We start from the raw sequence: 20,758 nt of genomic DNA, 5'->3' as shown, positions 1-20,758 counted from the left end.
GTAATACAATTAGCTTAAATGTAACTACACAGCATTTGAGACACATTTTGTTAGTTTGTAAATACTAAATCGTAAATACTAAAATTCTCAATTAAGTAATAATCTGAGTAACAAAAATATCTTAAGAGAATTTTTAAAAATTTCAGGAAATTTTGGAAATCATACTTTAAAAAAAATTACAAAATCCATTGAATTTGTCATTAATTATTTACAATAGAAAAGGAGAGATAAGCGAGAACAGTAAAAATTCAAATTACCACATTTTTCAAAGTACTGATCAACACAGTCCAAAAAAGGTTTCTTAAGTAAGTTATGGGGACACAGCCTGCAGTTTGGGTCATAATGCACCAATTGTAAAATATAGTTTAAATAAAAATTTGATATGTTTAAATAATATTTAATTATTTTAAAGTCTTATAAAATTGCCTTAAAACAACATACAAGTTATGCTGTATTAAGTCAATTAATTATAAGTAAGAGGAGGAACAAAGCAATATGTTAATTTCAAAACTTATAAAATAGAGTATTTTTAAATTAAAGTAATTAAGAAAATTAAACTCAATACTTCAGAAAAGCATTATATTATATGAAAATAAAATCCATTTAAATTACAAAAAATATGTCTTATAAATGATCTAAAATTTATATAACATCATGTGGTGGATTATGTAATGTTTTTTCAAAATTCCTTGTAATGTATTTTCAAAAAGCTATCTTCGTTCATGTATTAATAATTTAAATTTAAGTTCTCAAAAACTTAAATTATTTAGACAGAAAAATATAACATTTGTCATCTTGCTAAAATTTTGACGAATTTTATTTTTTCAACTTTAAATAACTTTAGTACAAATAATTACAATAATAAATGTTAGAATTTAATCACAGGTTAACTGGAAATTTTCAGATATATTAAGTGTATATGGAACTTGCTTAACTTGATGCAGCTATATACCATAGTTTCTTGTTACATTTAAAAGTACTTCCACATTTTGATGTTACAGTTTCATCAATATATAACATGACACTCTGGAGTATGGAATACAGGTCATTTTAAGGATTTTAACAAATACAACAAAAATAAATAGAAAAAAAAAATATTAAAAAGCATTCATAAATAACACATCATTCCAGTGCACTGGAAAAAGTTATTTTTACAATACAGTAAAAATAACAAGGGGAAAACTAAGAAGTATTGATTATGAATATGTATTAAATTTTAAAAATGGAAGCAACTTCTTGAAAAAGGTATATGAAGGGCAAAATTTCATTGAATAATCAACTAAAGTCAACAATCTATTGAAGAACAAGAATGGGTAAAAAAAAAAGTTACAAGAAATAGCATGCAAAATATAAACAACAGCAACAAACAAAACTTTTATGTCAGTTGACCAAATTTCATTGAAGTCCAGTTTAATGAATTATGAAATTAGCTAGGGAATTGATGTAAAACATTAATTGTCTAGCATAAAATATGGAGACAAGCTGGTTACCCGTACAAGAAAAAAACCTATTTATGTATGTCAAACTGTGTTTTTGACAGTTATAAGCAGGACATTATTTTATTCTTCAAAGTATGCTAGTACTAAAAAATACGACTAGCAAAATCAAGTACCATACAAAATTTTTTAAAGTAGTAATAAAAATACATAAAGCAGTAATATGTTTTGTGATGCAAAAAAGTTAACATTACACAATGGAATGATCCCTGAACGGTAAATATAAAATATTTATACTCGTCTGAAAGTTCAAATACTCAAATGTGCCGTAGAAATACTGTACTTGAAGTATCGAGATTTAAAAAACACGTGGAAATTTCTAGGCTGGAAGTTTTGACACCTAACCAACTATAATAACTGCTGAGAAAACAATCAGAACATTCTGATTGTGACAGCATTGTCGCAAATAATTGAGCGAATATTCAAATCTGAAATATAAGTGTCTTAATAATATATTTGAGAATGTCAAATTATCTCTTAAAGGTGAAATTAACATGTTGTAATAATATAGTTAAAATACCAGAATTGAATGATTCAATAAAAATAAAAAATAATTAAGATAACCGCCGAAAACCACGGAATAGCAGTGATTCATGCACATAAAAAAGTGTTAACTAAAATTTGAACTTTTTTGTGTCACAATATTGTGGTATTACAAATAATGAAGTTTCAAAATTCATGTGGAGATCACCAAAAAGACGATAAAAACCTATTTAAAAAAAAAAAAAGACCAGAAAATGAACGATAATTAATGATAGAATCCTAAATAGAAATTCGCATGTTGTAATGATAGAGTTTTAAATATATTGGTAATTGCGCGATAAAAAAAACTATAAAACGATAAAAAATTACTAAAAATTTTTGCTAATGTGTTTTTCTGTAACTAGCATTTTTTTTCTTCTTTAAACAAGCAATTTGCTACTTGAAGAAATCTTGCCTTGGTTGTAGGATTAAATAAGGATTTTATAAAAAGAATTGAAAAATTTTATGGTACTAGGGCAAAAATCAGTTACTCTGTGCCACAACTAACAAATATAAAAAATTTAAGGTAATAAGACTACAGTATTATAAACTAAACTTAATATTAAGAAAAAAAGAGAGAGAGAGAGTGAGAGCAATTGTTAGGAATAAGTATCTTAATTTAATAGGATCAAAAAACTGAACAAGGCAAAACCTTGAATGAAAACAAAGAGGTAAGTAGGGTTTTATCACATAAATGAGGCATATAAAACATGTTAACAAAAGAGTTTTTGCATTCCTTATCTCTAAATATAAAGCAAGCCCTAATTTAATAAAATCTAGAGTATGTTGGTTTAATGGTTAAAAAACCCTGCATAAAATTATTTCATTACAAACACAATTCGGAATTAACGAAAAGTTTTTTTTTACTTTCCGAAAATTTTAGTAACCAGAAAAAAATATCTATAGAAAAGTTTAATTTTTTTTTCTTCAAAAAGGACTCTAATAATCTCTTTAGTTCACAACTGTAGATAAATAATAAATGAAGAATAAAAATATGAGATCTTATATCAGATAAATAATAAATTCAGAGTAGTCATAACAATATCCAATAGAAGATGGAAATTTCCAGGTCAGAAGTTTGACATCTGTTGATAAGTAAATCATAAAGATTCAACCTTACACTGCTTAAACGCATGTTACTGATAGTGAATTTTGAGTAACTGGGGTTACATGTCAAATAAATTAGCTAAATTGCGCACAAAGTTATATTACAATCAGTCCAAATGATTTCAGTAAGAGTTAAGCCATTTCTAACTATATTTTAGTTCGTTGTGTATCCCGCAATTTCCATAGGCAACGCAGATGAGAAAATTTGAAAAACTGGCAATTTCTGTGGGAATGCGTTTTCCTGTCCATTTAACTGTACAACTCACTCTTTTCCCATTTACGGTATCATTTAGGTTTTTCTGCAATGCTTGTTTATACAAATCTGGGATAACAGTTGGCATTAGCTGTTCATATTTCTGCAAATATTCAAGCATGTCTTGCAGTATTTTGAATGGTCTTTTCAAAGCTCAGACATGCCTGGCAATAAGCGTTTTGCGAGAGATACAACAGACATTCCTGACACAGATAGCAGTTCCAATTTAAAGTATATTGAAGACAGTTATAGCAATCTGATGAGAATTTTATGGATTTCTTTGTGCACTTTCTAACAACCTTTATAATTCTGTATTGAAAAGAAACTCTTTAACAAAAACCTTTTGTATACTTTAATTCTAAAATATATATCAATTTGAAATATGTAATAAAAAATAGGCAATTTCTTATTGCATTTTAAGAAAAAAATTATGCAATAAGAGGATTAATCATGAAAATATTTATAAAACTATCAACACAGATAAAAAAATTTTAACACCGAGATATACAGTTTAAAAAATACCAAATACAACTGAATAGAATTCAGTTTTAACATGCACTAACACAAATGGGTAAGCACATGTGCTTCTAAAATATCCTCTCTTTTAAAACCACGATTACACAAATTACAAACATAAGGTCTCTCTGCAGAATGCGTAGGCAAATGTCGAATCATCTTACTTTTATGCCTATTTTTATAAGGACAATATAAACAGTATAGTACATCGTTAATAAGCTGGCATCCATTCAGCTCTTTTTTTAATGCACTATTTTTAGTATGTACAAGGAAATGTCGGAGTAACTGGCTTTTGTGTTTATTTTTATAAGAGCAAGATGAACAGTATAACATATTGCCAATCCGTCTACATCCTGCCAGAATGCCTGTGGGGAAAAATAGCATTAATATCTTTTATGTACACAGCTATTTGAGACATTGAAAAGATCAGGGAATTATTTAAAACTTTTGAAGAGAAAGCTTATTATATAGGATATTGTAACAGATAAAAATTTTATAGGCATACTTTGTAAGGCCAATTAAAGACTTTTCAGAATTGAAGTTATATGAATTATCTTGAAATGGTATTTTGATTATGAAATACAAAAAGAAAAATTAAACAGTAAGACAATAAAACAGTAAATTCTAAAAAAAAAAGACCAGCGATTAAAAGATAATGTCGAAGAATTCAACATATTTTTTTAAAAAAATTATAAAAAGGACTGCAATAAAACATTTGAAACTAAATATCATGTTTAAAATTAAGGCACCATTAAATGTGCAATCAAACTGTAATGTCTGCAATAAATAAAATTATTAAGTTTTTAAATTCTATTTATGAAAAACATTTTTGTTTGAAATATGGAATTACTGAATATATTTACTGTAAAACAAACACAAGATCACTATTTAGATATCGATTTATTAGACACATGTATTTTCAAATGATCCTTGTATTCAAAGATTTTTAGACATATATCACACACTGGTTTTTCCCCATTATGTGTTTGGCATGTCTAGAGATTTTATATTTTTCCAAATGAGTATATGGGCACCATGAACAGCGACGTAGCTTGTCATCACACTTAAGAAACTAAACAACCAAACTGTTAAAAAGAAACTATTAATATTTTATAGTAAAAAAAAAAAAGGCCATAAGTAAATAAAATTTTCATTTGGTGGATGAAACTTTCATCAAAAACTTAAGTTCAGAAAATAAAAAATGTCTTTATAAGCATTATCCAGCCCTAAGAAACAAGCATTCAATAACAAATGCAGAACAGACATAAATTGCAACTCTTTTCTCGAGTTTTATAAAACGAGATAAAATACTTGTTAAATGTTTTATTCAAAAATAAATTTTAAACAATTTTGTGTCACACTCTTGTTTAATTCTAACATTAATTGTTCAAAATATATTTAGATTAATTAAAAATTCTGTAACTAAAAACAGCACAAATTTGTGCTAGCAGCACAATGCTAGTGTGAGCTAGATATTGGACAAAAAAGTCAAAATACATTACTAGTGGAAAAACAGCAAGAGAATCAAGATGCCGTGGTCCTGTATCAATAAAAAATTAGATTTTTTTTAATTTTATATATTTCAAACCCCTTTCTCCCAAGGAGGTTCTTAGGAGGAGTCAGTGTGACTCTAAGGCTAAAAATTTAAGAAACCCTTGCCCTAAAATAATTTACCCTTATTTGAAGTCAATAAATGACCTTCTATCTCTATTTATACCTCGATATTCCACCTTTTCTATATTAAAATTAAAGAAATTTTAACGTCAATACTAGCTAGAGTCACGACAGATTTTAAGTAGATACAACAGGTAACAATATCAAAAGTTAAAACATTCACATTAAATACTAACATACACTTCAGAACAAAATAAGTTACTATAAAAACTTTAGTTCTCATTTAAAATTACTAAGGATGGAAGGGTCAAGGAGTATATGACAAACAACACAATTGTACAGCTAAAACAAAGGTTGAAAGATACATATATAATTATGATACATATTATAAAAACAATATATTTTTGGATGGTTGATATATTGTTTGCACAATAAATAACGTAATTGAAATAAACGTAAAATTTTTGTATTAGCTTATTGTTTTCAGTGGCAATTTAAAGCCAGAAGGGTTTAAATTTAAAATCATTATTTAGACCTATCATAATTAGGCATGTGTCAACTTTTGGCTTTTCAACGATATATACAGTGGTGGCCAAAAGTGTGGACATTTTTTGAAAGTTTCATGTTTTACAACTTTGTGTGCTTGTAAAATATATTAATTTTCACTTAAATACAAACGTTTATATATCAAATTGAAGGTAATTTAATGTAGAATTTAATAATAAATACAGAATTAAAATATCTGCATTACAAAAAAAGTTATGCTCATTTTAATAGAACAAACACAAATCGTTTTGAATAAGGACGTGTTTTGTAATAAAAGCGTACTAGCCAATCACAAACACCGTTCCTAGGACCAATCAAATGTCCGTAACTATAGTCTATGTTATTTGGATGGTAAAAGAGTTATTGTTGAGTAAATATTTTGCGGAATGATGCATACTAGTACAATTAAATAGAGTATTGCTATTTTTGAATATTTAAAGTCCCCTTTTTTTAATTTAACTAATTTTAAACAATGTCATCAACAAGAATCAATTGGAGAACTACAAAAAGAAGCCAAATTGTCATATTGAGAGAAAATGGCCTCCTTTATGCTGAAATTGCAAGACAAGTTGGTGGTTCCGTGACTTGTACGAAAGTTCTGTTTACCTTATGAAAAAACGAAATCAGTGGAAAATAAAGCCAAATCAGGTCCAAAAAATACACAAGTGCTACTGCCGATAAAAAAATTAAACGGCTATGCCTTTAAGATAGAAAAATTTCATCAGATGCCATTAGATGTGAAATGTGATTGCATTGATTAGATGTGATTGCATTGAAGCAACTACAAGAAACCCAACAAATGTCATGATTTGGGCATGTATGTCTGCAGATGGTGTGGGCCGAATTCAAGTGATTGTGGCATCCCGAATGCCAAAAAATACATCAAAACTGTCCTGAAACCAAAATTGATACCTTCCATCAAGGATCTCTTCCCCAACAACGCACCATTTATTTTTCAGCAGGATTCAGCTCCATGCCACACAGCAAAAGTATGCAAAGCATGGTTTCAAAATAAAGGCATAGATATATTACCATGGCCAGGAAATGTCCTTCCAATAAAAGACAACTTATTGAAGCTATAATTGATTCTTGGCACCATGTGATTACGAAATGTGAACTCCAAACACTAGTACACTCAATGAAAAGACGCTGTGAAGCTGTCTTAAAAAATAAAGGTTATCCTACTAAGTATTGATTGTGTAAGTATCACGTTAAAAAAATGCAAATCTAAGATAGATCTTATTATTAGTTGCATAACTTTTCTTGTAATACAGATATTGTAATAATGTATTTATTATTAAATTCTACATTAAATTACCTTCAATTTGATAGATAAACGTTTGTATTTAAGTGAAAATTAATATATTCTACAAGCACACAAAGTAGAAAAACATGAAACTTTACAAAAAAATGTCCACACTTTTGGTACAGTCACTCTGGCAAATCGTACACAAGAATGGTTTTTCCCCTCCGTGTACGGACATGATTTTGCATTTTTCCAAATACAGTCAAACCCCGCTATAGTGAACACAGTTTATAGTGAACTCCCGGATATAATGAATGAAATGCTTGGTCCCGTGCCTTGCTATACACGGATAATGTTATTTTTTGTGGATATAGTGAACATAAAAGTGAGGAAGTTGGATATTGTTTGCAGGATTTTTTTTTAACTGAACTGAGAGCAAAATGGAGTTGAAATGAGGGCCTTATCAACACATATTAGTGTCCATCCCTTTGACCAGTAATGAATAGTTACTCATTCCCTCTGACAGAAAATGCATATTGATACCACTGATATAATGAATGAAATGCTCGGTCCCGTGCCTTGCTATACACGGATAATGTTATTTTTTGTGGATATAGTGAACATAAAAGTGAGGAAGTTGGATATAATGAACTTTTTTCTGTCTTCGACTGATTTTTAAAAAAATTTTTTTTTTAAAAATAATTTTTAAATTTCTACTTCAAAATGAATACATATACCGATTTTCAAAACCATCTATAGAGGGGAATGTAGTGATAAGAATTTTTTTCTTGTTTACTTCTTTTATCTAACTTTCCCATCCCTAAATAAACCAAACAGATGTTTCCACCCCAGGCAGACAATGCACCTGTAAGGTGTCAGTGGTATCAATATGCATTTTCTGTCAGAGGGAATGAGTAATTATTAATTACTGGTCAAAGGGATGGGCACTAATATGTGTTGATAAGGCCCTCATTTCAACTCCTCTTTGCTCTCAGTTCAGTTAAAAAAAATCCTGCAAACAAGTGTCTCAAATTTAAGTGTGGCGAACTGTAAACGTAAAACGTTCTAGATTGATGATAAAATGGGCACAATCAGAAAAATTGAAAATGGATGCAATCAAGCTGATATTTGCAGTGAATATAAATTATTCAAATCTGCAGTTTGTAACATATGGAAAAATAGGCAATTATTAATTTCTGCACATGAAAAAAATTAAATGGCAGAAAAAAATTGAGAAAAGCAGATCACAAGGATGTTGAAGAAGCATTACTGAAGTGGTTCACCTATCGAAGAAGCCGCAATCTTCCAGTATCTGGACAAATGTTGATGAATTTGCTAAGCGATTTTATGAGACTACTTTTTACTCGAATTGCAGGTTAGACTGGTTTAAAAAGCTGAAAAAACAGAAATTCAGGAAAAATTATCTGAGAGTCAGGAAGTGTTTCCATATCTGGTGTTGAGGATTGCTCATCAGCTAAAGATTACTAATTTTTTTTTGTACGCAAGACGAAGATTAATGAAAAATAACACATTTTTGGCTACTGCATAATATTTTACAGTCATTTATTTGAATAATGTGTAATAAAAGGGAGGGGTTTGGGAACCAATAGTTAAATTGCCTGCGTAACGGATATAGTGTACTCCCGGTTATAGTGAACCGAAATTTCGGTCCCTTGAAGGTTCACTATAGCAGGGTTTGACTGTATATATAAGGTCACCATAAGCAGCAAAATCCTTTTTTACTTGCACTTTTATAACTGACTTACCAACCTGTAAAAAAAAATATATAATCATTAATATTTTACATTTCATAAAGAAATAACCATAAGGATATTTTATAACATTTGGTGAATAAGACCTTTATTAACACCTAATTTAGTTCAAAAAATAAAATTTAACAAGTATTATACACATTTCCTAAGGTCAAAGCAACATGTTCTTGGTATAACAAACAGAAGGAATACAAATCGTTGAAAATATTTGAAAGTTTCATTGAACAAAAACAAAATATGTACCAGTTATTTATATATATCAGAATATTTTAAACAGTTTTCTGTTACACTTTTATAAAACTCTACAATAGTTCAATTTAAGCAAAGTTGAATACCTATATTTAACTCTGTGCCAAAGATTGCAAAGCAAAAGCAGTAATTCCTTCAAAAAATTCAGCGGTTCTTCGCTTATGGTAATAAAAGAAAAATTATTTATATACAGCAATTTGCTATACGAGTATTTTGCTCAACCCCAGTATTTTTAGCAAAAAAATTTTTTTTCTTCTCATAGCTTATTTCTTGTATAGCTGATGCAAAATCATATGAGTTTTTAAATGGTCCTTCCTGCTATAAAATTTTTGACAAAATTTGCATAAGAAGTTTTCTTCAAGTTTGTGGTTCTGTAAATGCCTGATTAATCTATTTCTATGAGGATGTTTATAGGAACAGTAAGTACAGCAGAACAAATCCATGCAATTCCAAGCAAGAACAGTTCCAAGCCATTGAAATCCAGCTGAAATTTCTGCGAGGAAAAAAAAAAAAAGCATTATTATATTTTAAGATATTAAAACAATTATTACAATATGAAGTAATCCATTAAAAATAGCATTAAGTAACAATAAAATCACATTAAGTAATATAATATTAAGGTTTAGCAAAGAGATTTTGACCAGCAGAGAAACTCTATTGACAATAAAGATCTACAATGATGTAGAATATCAGAGAGTTTCAGTTCAGAATTCAATCTGCAATCTGTTATGATGGAAGATAATTTCATCAAAACTGAAATAAAGGCCAGATTTAGTGCAAGGAGCCAATGCTTTATTATACCATGTAAAGTAGTGTTCCCCAACCTTTTTATCACCGCGGACCTGTCAACGTTTGATAATTTTACTGCTGCCGCTGGGAGGGGGGGGGGTTGATTGTTCATATTTTAGATTATTTTGATTGATTTATTTTATTTTAATTGTATTCAAGCATGTCTTTAAAATAAAATACAGTTTCATAAAAAATAAATATAAAGTGATTTAACATTTTAACTTACGAGAACGTTAAAATTATGAGAACCCTGAGCTTGTTTTTTGCAATGAGACGGTTCCATTTGGGGGTAATCGGAGACAATGACACCCGAAGTGTGTTGCTTTTGTCCAGTTTAATCCGTTGCTTTGTTTTGGTTGCTGTTACTGTTCTTCACTAGTTCCCATGTAAATTTCGCGCCTCGCTTTCGTTTTTTATTTATGATATTTACAGTTATTAGGATAGATTTTTTTTTTTTATTAAAACTAATTGAAAGGATTCGGTGTTTTTCTTTTTACTTTTTAAAACACTAAAAATTTTATGTCACTACCTTCGGGGCCCCTTTTTTTTAAATAAGTAAAATTTTAATGGAACACATATATTTTTAATTTGGGGTATAAGCCTAGGAATTTATATTTAGTTTCAATGAAATGTGCGGCCCGGTACCGTTTGATCCACGGACCGGTACCGGTCCGTGGACCGGGGATTGGGGAACACTGATGTAAAGCATTGGGATCATCTTCAATATAGTTTACATTACAACTGAAAATCTGGACTACAGCACAATATGGAGAAAAATTAATTAGTATTATTGGTGATATGAACAAATCTAGAAATTGAACAGTTAAAGATATTTTAAATATTATAAATGGCACAGTAGTAGGGCCACTTAGAATGGATCAGAACAAAGGTACAAAAAAGCTCTTTTTTTGGAGAAAATAGCAAGGAAAAGTGCTGGAAGATAGAAGAAATCATGGCTAGATGAAGTTGAAGGATAGGATCGGATTCATGAAAAGGATAAGAATGTTTGGAGATGTATTAGTAGGGAGGCCAAGATCCTTCATGGGTTGTTGTGCAAAAGAGTAAGAAAACTTTAATAAAAATTAATAACTATTTAAAAAAAAAAAAAAAACTTAGTATAAGAATAGTAGTAGTGTATAATAATATATATATAAGTCTACCAATAATAAAAACAAAATTAAAATACAGTTTAAATAATTTGCATGGAATAGTTCATAATCATTGGAGAGAATATAATAGTCAAATCAACACCTTTTAGACAGAAATTTTTTTCTTTAAATGTTAAGTGCCAGCAAAATAGAAATTGTTGAATTCTTTTAAAATTACCTACCACTTAAAAACACAGTAACACAGTTAGTACAGTAAGGATAGCTCAAAAATAGTCACAACCTAGACATAAAACGTTCTACACCTAGACATAAAACGGTATCAAACTCAAAAGCTAACTTGGGCCAAATAAACAATGTTTAACTTTAAGTGGGGTACACAAAAAAAATCAATGTTTATAGAAACATATATTTTAATTTTGAATAGTACATTGTAATAACAGGACATTTTGTGAAACATTCTTTCAACCAGAGTACGCGTTTATGAATTTGTGCAAATAGGGTCCGGTTATTGCAAAAAACTTTTTCAATAAGTTTTTAAACTGTAAATAGATACAAGATTATGCTCGGCACTTTAAAATTATAATTCAAAAAATTAAATTTTAAAAAATAAACAGCAATTGCTGCGACTGAATTAGAGATGCAACATACAAATATTTGGCATTTAGCCTATACTGCTGAACGCAGAATATTAATTTAGAACGAATAATGGAAAAATCGCCTGCCGAAGACAAATTTTAATTCGTTTACGTCCATCTTTCTTGTTTTCTGCCCTGGGAAGGGTTTATTCGATTAAAAAACAATAATGAGGATAAACAATTTTGTGAAGGGACCGATAAAAAGAAAAATCATTTTCTGAAGGATCCGTTTTTAAGTTAAAATATTTTGTGAAGGGTCCGTTTTTAGGAAAAGATATTTTGTGAAGGGTCAGTTAACGGACCCAAATTTCTTCTAAACAGAATAAACATATATAAAGTTAAATTATTGTTTGATACTTGACATCTCTTCTCTGCTACTATCTTTCCTATTTCAGGAGAAATTTTATTGGCCGAGACTACTTTCAAAATTGACCCAACGTAGTAAGCGTTATTAATACGGTTTTGGACAGGAGATTTATTTCCATTCATAACAGAAAATAATTGCTCGCACTGATAAGTACTTCCAAACATGGAATTTTTGAGTATTTTCAAACCTTGCCGGTAAATATTTGTTAAGTTCAGGCACACCCACTTCAATGAATTTTGCCTTCAAATTATGAGTTGCACTGAATCTCAATCACTTCCATTTGCATATTACTGGGTACTGAGTCTATATTTATTGAGAAAATCAAAGAAAACAAGCAAAACTTGCTTTCCAAAGAATTAAAATTTTTAAACCTTGTTTCAAATTTTGTTCTAAGATTTGAAAATTTTTTGTGTGCATATTTTCGATACGATGCAATATCCCTGGATTGGCAGGTGCCGCAAGCCAATTAGAATTTTAAATTTTCGCGCGCACAATTTAAAATGATCCGTATAGTTTATAAACAAAGTATACTATAATTTCATATGCTAGTTTCCTCTCTAATTCACAATTCTATTTTATTTTTGACCTTGCATCGGATATATTGACTGGGCCGCAAAAATTTTCATCTCGGGCCGCATGCGGCCCGCGAGTTTGACATCCCTGTTCTACACAGTAACAAACATGTAAGCACTTACCTCTTAGTAGTAACAAGCTAAGATGATAGGAACTTAGATTGCTATAGATATACGAATGAGAATTTAATTCCAAGACATTTTAAGCTGAATTGAAAGAGATCAAATTTGAGATGATAGGACTAATAGTTTAAAAGTTATAATGGTTTTTATGTATATAAAAAGTAAAATTTTTTACATGTACCTATTTACGGATCTGTAAATGAAGCATTTTGTTCCATGCATCTTTTTTATGCTGGATTGAATTAGTCCTAAATGGAGTCAATATCACTAACAGTTGAGAAGATACAATGAATTTTAAGCATAAAAGTACTATTTTTGACTAGTATTCACAATATCAGAATGCATGGAGTGAATCTGCAGCATTATCTTCCCAATTCGAAATTTGTCTCCAACTTCAATGCAGTCAGACATTATGATTGTAAAACTTCTGCTTAATCATACATGTAGCAAAATTTACATATATAAGGTTCTTAAACATTATACATAAAAACTTGCTTAAATTTAAGTAGAATATTATACAATGATACAAAATCAAATAGAATAAATCTATATACAGTTAAGTTTAGTAATCAAGTCAAAAATCTTAACTTTTCCTTTGCGGTGTTCTCTCATTTCCTAATTTTTATTCGAATCAAGTTTAATTAAAGTATTATTTAATTTAGTTAGATTTCTTAAAAAGGAATTTTAGCCCATTTGCTTTTTAAAAGTAAAACGAAAAATTTGATGAAAAATTATCTGCAGAGGCAATATTAATCTGCAGTGCAAAAGAGCTCTGACTCTACTTGATTTAATTGTTTCTCAAGTAGAAATTTCTTTATATGGAACCAAATAAAACCAAACCTGAGACTGTGGGTGCACAACATGCGGCCTGCCGACTGTTGATGTGCAACCTGCGGGAGCTTCTGAACGCAATGAAAAAAATTTTTTTTGAAAACAAAAATTACTAATATTTTGAATGGAGCACTTTCATTATCACTTAAAGACCGTTTAAACAGACTCTATTGTAAATCTATGTTGTTTCTCAATAGCTTTGTCATAGGTTATTGCTTTTGTAAACACGTTTCCTACGGTTAGATGGGAGAAAGTGGGTACATGGGGTTAAGTAAAAAACACTTATTCTTTTCTTTTTAAATTTTTTTTTTTATTCCTTTATAGAAACTTATATTGAGACTATAGTAAATGCCTTTATTTTATTTTTAATATCTGGCTGCAAGTTTATTATTTGCAAACTATATTTATTCTCATGTCATATGTTATGATAGTTTAGATCCTTAAATGAGAGACATTAAGAAAAGTAATGGTACAGATAATATGAAAGTAGAATTAAGAGAAAATAAAACAAGGATCATGGGTAGAAGTTCAGTACCAAACAAGAAGTGGTCAAGTAATAGATATTAGTGAATTACATACAGTGTTTGAATAACTTCCCATTGGGAGATTATTATACTTTCCCTGCCATTAATTAAGATTATGTAGAGTAAAGCAATATAAGTTGTATATCGAATGAATCCAATTTTAATAGCCATGGACATTATTTCTTTAATTAAATATGTAAAAATTTTTTTGTGTGTGCATTTGTACCTTAAATATAACAGAAATACATTTATTTCAGTACGTTTTTATTTCCTAAAAAATATTTACATATTTTTCTTTAAATATTAAATAATTTTAGAACTAGACCTACTTTCTTTTACCATGGGGTCAAGTGGGTACGCTAAAACATGTTCTTTTGACGGCATTATTGTAAGAAAACAATCAAACAAAATAAAAAATAATGCTTCATATTTAATCTATATGAATCTTATGTAACTAAAATGCATCGAAATTTTCAGTAAAATAAATTTAATGGTTTGGTTTCCCACTTTCTTCCACCTGATTCTTATAGTTTAAATTCATTACACCAGGGATTTAACTATGCAAATCCACTAAATTACAAAAATGTTGATTTTTGTGATTTACTTGCTGTTCAAACACGGTGTTCAAATCAGGGGATTTTATAAGCCAAACACAATTTAATAAAAAATGTAAGTGTTCATAAAAGACACATTTTACCTTGATTGCTCACCTCCATCTAAAATAGAATTAATTATTTAAAGAAGGATTTCACAAATCATTTAATAGAATTATTCTCTAAAAGAATTCTTTTGTCAAGAAAATGTGCAAGGAAAAAAAAATACAATCCTTGAATTGAATTTAAAAGTATTGTTATTTCTGGCTTTTATGAGAATTTCCATGAGCACCCCTAACTAAATCTTTGAAATATATATTGCATTTTAAAATACATAAAACTATTTTGAATTAGTCATTTCTAGGGATAGATCTAAGAACACTATAATTTGCTTTCAAAGAATTTTCAAGCACATTTTAGGTAATTAGGAGTAGGTAACATTTATATAAAATAATTGGTGAGGAGTTAGTAACTTTTCTGAAGTTAATCAGAAAAGTTTCCAGTGCATGGGACGTGGACCCCCCTCACCATATGCACCAAACTTTTAAGAAGGTTATCTCTCATTGGCCAAAGTCATATTAATCTAACAAGAACGATGACTAACACAAAATTTTTTTCCATCCTACTAACTCCATTGAAAAAGAAAGAAAAAAAAAAAAGACTTGATTTTATAATCAAGAAATAAAAGTTAAGAGTCTAAAGTACTTTTAATGTATAGGAGAACATAAAAGAAAATTATTTAAAAAATACATGTAGGGTGACCTGGGGTAATTCCTGATCAAAAAATGCAAACATCTATTTTGTGAATAAACTTTCAAGATGGAATTTTAATATTTACTGGAAGTTTGAGGCTATATGAGATGAGTCCTATGCTACCTTCATTTGTATGAAAATCTAATTAGAACTTAAAATATTTTAAATTTTTAGTGATCAGGAATTACCCATGATTTTGATCATTTCTGGGATAATTCCTGATCACTTCTGGGATAATTCCTGATCACTTCTGGGATAATTACTGATCATCAGTTTTTATAGTAAAGGGGCTGTTTAAAAATAATTACACGATGGTAGTTAACAAATAAGACATTAAGATCAAACAAATAAACCAAAAAGATAAGTTTAAGCAGATGTTAAAACTTTTTATTTAAAATCAAGAATAAAGACTTCAGCTCTCACACTGAAATTTTCATTTTTAAACATTAAAAGAAATTCACTATTTTTGCTTTCTAGAAGCTTAGTATCCTTTATAAGCTTATAATTTCTCACCATATTTATATTAGGTTAATTTATCAACTTAAAATTATTCTAACAATGTACACACATAAAATTAAGATCGAAGCAAGGTAAGACAGGCTAGAAATGGTCATATCAGAACATATTTGTCTTGTATACAAAATAAAAATTGTGATTACAGTTAAAATATATTTCATAGTTGTCCCACTTAATAAATATGAACTGTTATTTAAGTAAAAACAATTAGTTATTTTTAATACTATTTATAAGAAGAAATCACAATGATCAGGAATTACCCCAGTGGTCAATAATTATCCCATCTGTAGGGGGCAACATTTGATACAGTTTCCTATAATCAATTATAATGTGTACAGTAGATGTGAAACAATTAAAGAAAAGCTTACTCTATTTTTATATCAAAGAAAAAGAAAGTAACTCAAAATATTCATTATTAAGAGAAGGAGGGGGATCTTTGAGGAAATGTGCACATTTTATAACCCATCTCTAAAATTGAAAATACAGGAAGCAGTTTAAAAGATACTTATCTTGTTAGATTAAACAAAAAACTATTATTAAGTCAATGTAGTTATACTTTAGTAAAGTGCACAAACATTCTTGTCCATGTCTCAAATTTAAAGAAACTTTTTTTTAAAAAAAAATAAAACTTTACCCCAGAAACATTACCCCGGGTCAACCTACTCTTTTTTTTAACCAATTTTATTTCCTAAATTATTATTTATTTCTTATGATTTTATACTACTTTACAGGGATGTGATTGACAAAAACACAAAAAAGAGGAAGTTTATAACTGAAGCATTAAACGTGCAAAAGAAAAAATGATTTGAATTCAATAGCCAATCAGATGATGATTACATTATTATCTATTCAAATAAATATAAATAAATGGTAATTATGTTCTTAAATAAAATCTTGATTAAAAAAATTCTTTTTTTAATAATTTAGATAACTTTGAGTAATTATGCATAAGCATGATTTTATGTATCACATCATTTCAAAAAACATTTCTTTAATGGTCAAAGGATCTTTAATGGACTTTCTCATCAGTTCTTTGTTTTTTCGATTGTCTTTTATTAACATGACTGATCTGTAGACTGCGTTTTGCAGACTTTTGATCATCAGTGTTGATAGGACAAGAGAGTTCATTTCTCGAACAAATTTTTGGAGGCCTTAGATTAAGAATCGCGATGTTGGATTTCAAAATCGCGTGAATAAGAATCGCGATGCTTGATTTTAAAATCGCGTGAAAAAGAATCGCGATGCCGGATTTTAAAATCGCGTGAATAAGGCGATATCAGATTTTAAAATCACGATGTTAGATTTTAAGATTGCGTGAATAAGAATCGCGATGTTCGATTTTAAAATAGGGTGAATAAGAATCGCGATGTTGGATTTTAAGAGTGCGTGAATAAGAATCGCGATATTCGATTTTAAAATAGGGTTAATAAGAATCGTGATGTTGGATTTTAAGAGTGCGTGAATAAGAATCGCAATGTTCAATTTTAAAATAGCGTGAATAAGAATCACGATATCGAATTTTAAAATCACGTGAATAAGAATCACGATATTGGATTTTAAAAGCACGAAAATACAAATCGCGGCATTGAATTTTTAAATCGCGTAAATAAGAATCACGATGCATAATTTTTAGTCCGTGAATACTTATCGCAACGAGTAATGTTGAAACCGCGTATAAATACGAAAATCGATGTTTGATATTACAACCGCGTGATAACGAATTGCAATATTGAAATTTAAAAATATATATGAATACGAATCACGACATTGGATTTTAAACTAGCGGGAATATGAATCGCGATATTGGGTTTTAAAAACGTTTAAATACAAATCGCGATATTAGGTTTTAAAAACGCTTAAATACAAATCGCGATATTGAATTTTTAAATTGCGTGAATGGGAATTGCGAGTAATGATTTTTAAATCGTGTAAAAACGAAACTCAACAAGTAACTTTTAAATCAGTTAAATACGTTGTTGTTGTTACTTTACGTCGCACTAGACCTGCACAATGGGCTTTTGGCGACGGTCTGGGAAACATCCCGGAGATTGATCCGAAGACATGCCATCACAATTTTGATCCTCTGCGGAAGGGATGGCACCCCCGCTTCGGTAGCCCGACGACCTGCGCGCGAAGTCGAGCACTTTACGGTAGCACAGTTTAACGAGGATCAATACCGCACACCCTCGGTCCCTACGCAGACTGATCCAAGTGGTCACCCACCCGCACACTGACCGTAGCCAGTGATGCTTGACTTCGGTGATCTGCTGGGAACCGTGTCTTAACGATCAGACCACTGCGGGACCAGTTAAATACGAAAATCGATGATTTACATTCTTATTTAGATGATTTTTATGTAAATCAGTTAAATACGAAAATCGATGATTTACATAAAAATCATTTAAATAAAAATCGCAATTTTAGCAGATTCTGGCCCAGTTCCTAATATTTAAAATTCTGTAAATCAGCCAATCAAAAGGAATCAAATATCAGCGGCCGAAACGAAACTGCTTACGACTTTTTTTCTTTTTTCCAATCTATAGCGGAAGTCGCGGTTGTCAAGGCAACGGCGTACATGCCGAAATTCTACCCATTTTCTTCTGAAGATCATTTTCTCAAGAGGCTACTGCAGGGGGGGGGGGAGTTCGTCGCAAGTCCGACTCCCCAAAAGTTTTTGGAACATGGTCGGAAATTTTAAAGTCTTTCATCCCTGAAAAGATGAGAGTAGTGGAGTAGGAGACTGCATTGTTTTACCAAGGTCAACCACTTTTACCCCAGCCAGCATATTGACATGTGAAGAAAGGTTTATTGGGGGCTTCAATACTTTCGCTCCGCGGGAGAAAAAATTTTTGAACAAAATATCATTTACTGAATAAAAATTTTTTCCGCGCCGAAATTTATGAAAAAAGAGCGGAAGATATGGAAAAATCTGAAAAAAGCGGAAATCCGCGGATCCGCGGAAGAATCACATCCCTGTACTTTAGCAACAATCAAAAGACATATAAATTCACTAATTTACAAATACTTTAAATATGAACATTAAAAATAGTAAATATTTAAAAAAATATGTGTATACTGACCGTTCTTTCAGATATTAGTATGCGTTACCCGAGGATTAAAGAGGAATCTCAGAGGATTACAATCAAATATACCACAATAAAATTATTCAGAAAATGTTCATCAGAAAAACATTAAAAAATCAGTAATACAGAATTAATTTAGATATAAATTTTAACATATAAGTATCAATGTGAGTTCCACTGTATTAAGAAAGAAGGACATGATTTCTTCGCCTTGCCTTGTACACATCTCATCTTGTTTCTCTAAAATGCTCTACTCTTGATGTCTGGTCTCATTCTAGGTGATAAAAATAGCAAATTTTTGTTTTTAATATTTTTGTGAGACTGAAAAATTGTTCCAATTAATTTGATTGTCAAAATTAAGGACTTTTAAAAACCTTGTACAAAAATTACGTACATTTAAGGGCCCTTATTATCAAAAATAAAAACTAAACAGTTTTTAAGGACTAGAATGGGAACTCTGTTCTAGAAGTGTATGTATGTAAAAGTCAATTACCCCCCTTGATTGAAAAAAATCCTTATGTACTGGAAAACAAAAAAATCTTCTAAGTTTAAATTAGCATTTTTTTCTTCATTATTTTACAATCACTAAGTACAATCCTCCTTTTAAGGGGGGATATTATCGTAACTACCACTATAAATATTAAATACCAATTCACTAGTACATAAGACATGTTAACTTGAATCCATTTTGAGGTACCTTTTGATAGATGAAAGTTGACATAGCCTATTAATAAATCCCGACAGACCTTGACGTTGAATAATTACTGGATTCTAACAACAAAAATTAGATTCATTAAACTCTAATGATTAAACAGAATTTTTACTTACATGCCTTTTTTTTTTAGGGCTTTGACTTTAATTTTTTAGTAAAAGATATTAGAAACTACTTGAAAGAAATAAGGGATTGGTTTACCATCCAGAAAGTGTAAAAATAACCCATTAGGAGTAACTTTTTCCATTTTATGGCGGCAAATTTTATCATTCAGCGGAATGAAAAACAATAACTTTAAAATACCTGTGTCCGCATGCTCAGTTTTAAATTTCATTTAATTTAAAGTATGAATTACATGTATCGTCTTGACAGTGAATTAAAGGATTATAATTTATAGAATATAGCTCAGTCCACAATTGGTGATTAATAGGTTTCATAGTTGACACCAGTTTTATTTGCATAACTTAAAAAAAAAACTTAATTCAACAGAAAGGGAAGTTGGAAAGATTTATGAAGAATAACATTTATGCGGTTACAGTTAGAAAAGGTTTGCGTTTGGATTTGGTATAAATTGATTAGAAAAATGCCTAAGTTCTCCGATTGAACAAAAACAGGTAGCAGGAAACGGTTTGCCACAAATTAAATTCACCCCTTCTTTCAGAATATTCTCAGGCGATTTATAGTTAGAAAATCTCTCTTTTAAGTCATTTTCTGCTAAAAATTTCCAAAATTAATTTGGCACCTAATTATAAATTTACCAAAATCACTGTGAAATAAATTTATTAACTAAAAAATAAAGGTGAAATATGAAATTTGCTACCACTTAAAAC

General features: G+C 29.7%; 1 long non-coding RNA gene across 2 annotated transcripts; it reads right to left on the bottom strand.

Moving 5' to 3' along the window:
* Positions 1–800: 800 nt before the first annotated feature.
* On the bottom strand, positions 801–20,449 carry LOC122269553 (uncharacterized). Of its 2 annotated transcripts, none has more exons than XR_015432996.1 (3): positions 20,130–20,449; positions 9,408–9,814; positions 801–4,259 (listed from the first exon to the last, which is right to left on the bottom strand). It is a non-coding gene; the product is annotated as an uncharacterized LOC122269553 (long non-coding RNA). The 2 variants fall into 2 exon arrangements; XR_011636963.2 differs by lacking the exon at positions 20,130–20,449 and adding an exon at positions 4,758–4,979 and having other exon boundaries at positions 9,408–10,130.
* Positions 20,450–20,758: the final 309 nt, after the last annotated feature.

Source organism: Parasteatoda tepidariorum, chromosome 4, assembly GCF_982258835.1.
Source record: "Parasteatoda tepidariorum strain Cologne lab strain chromosome 4, Ptep-v5.0, whole genome shotgun sequence".
In the NCBI taxonomy this organism is placed as follows: Eukaryota; Metazoa; Arthropoda; class Arachnida; order Araneae; family Theridiidae; genus Parasteatoda; species Parasteatoda tepidariorum.
This window is presented reverse-complemented; position numbering and strand designations above follow the sequence as displayed.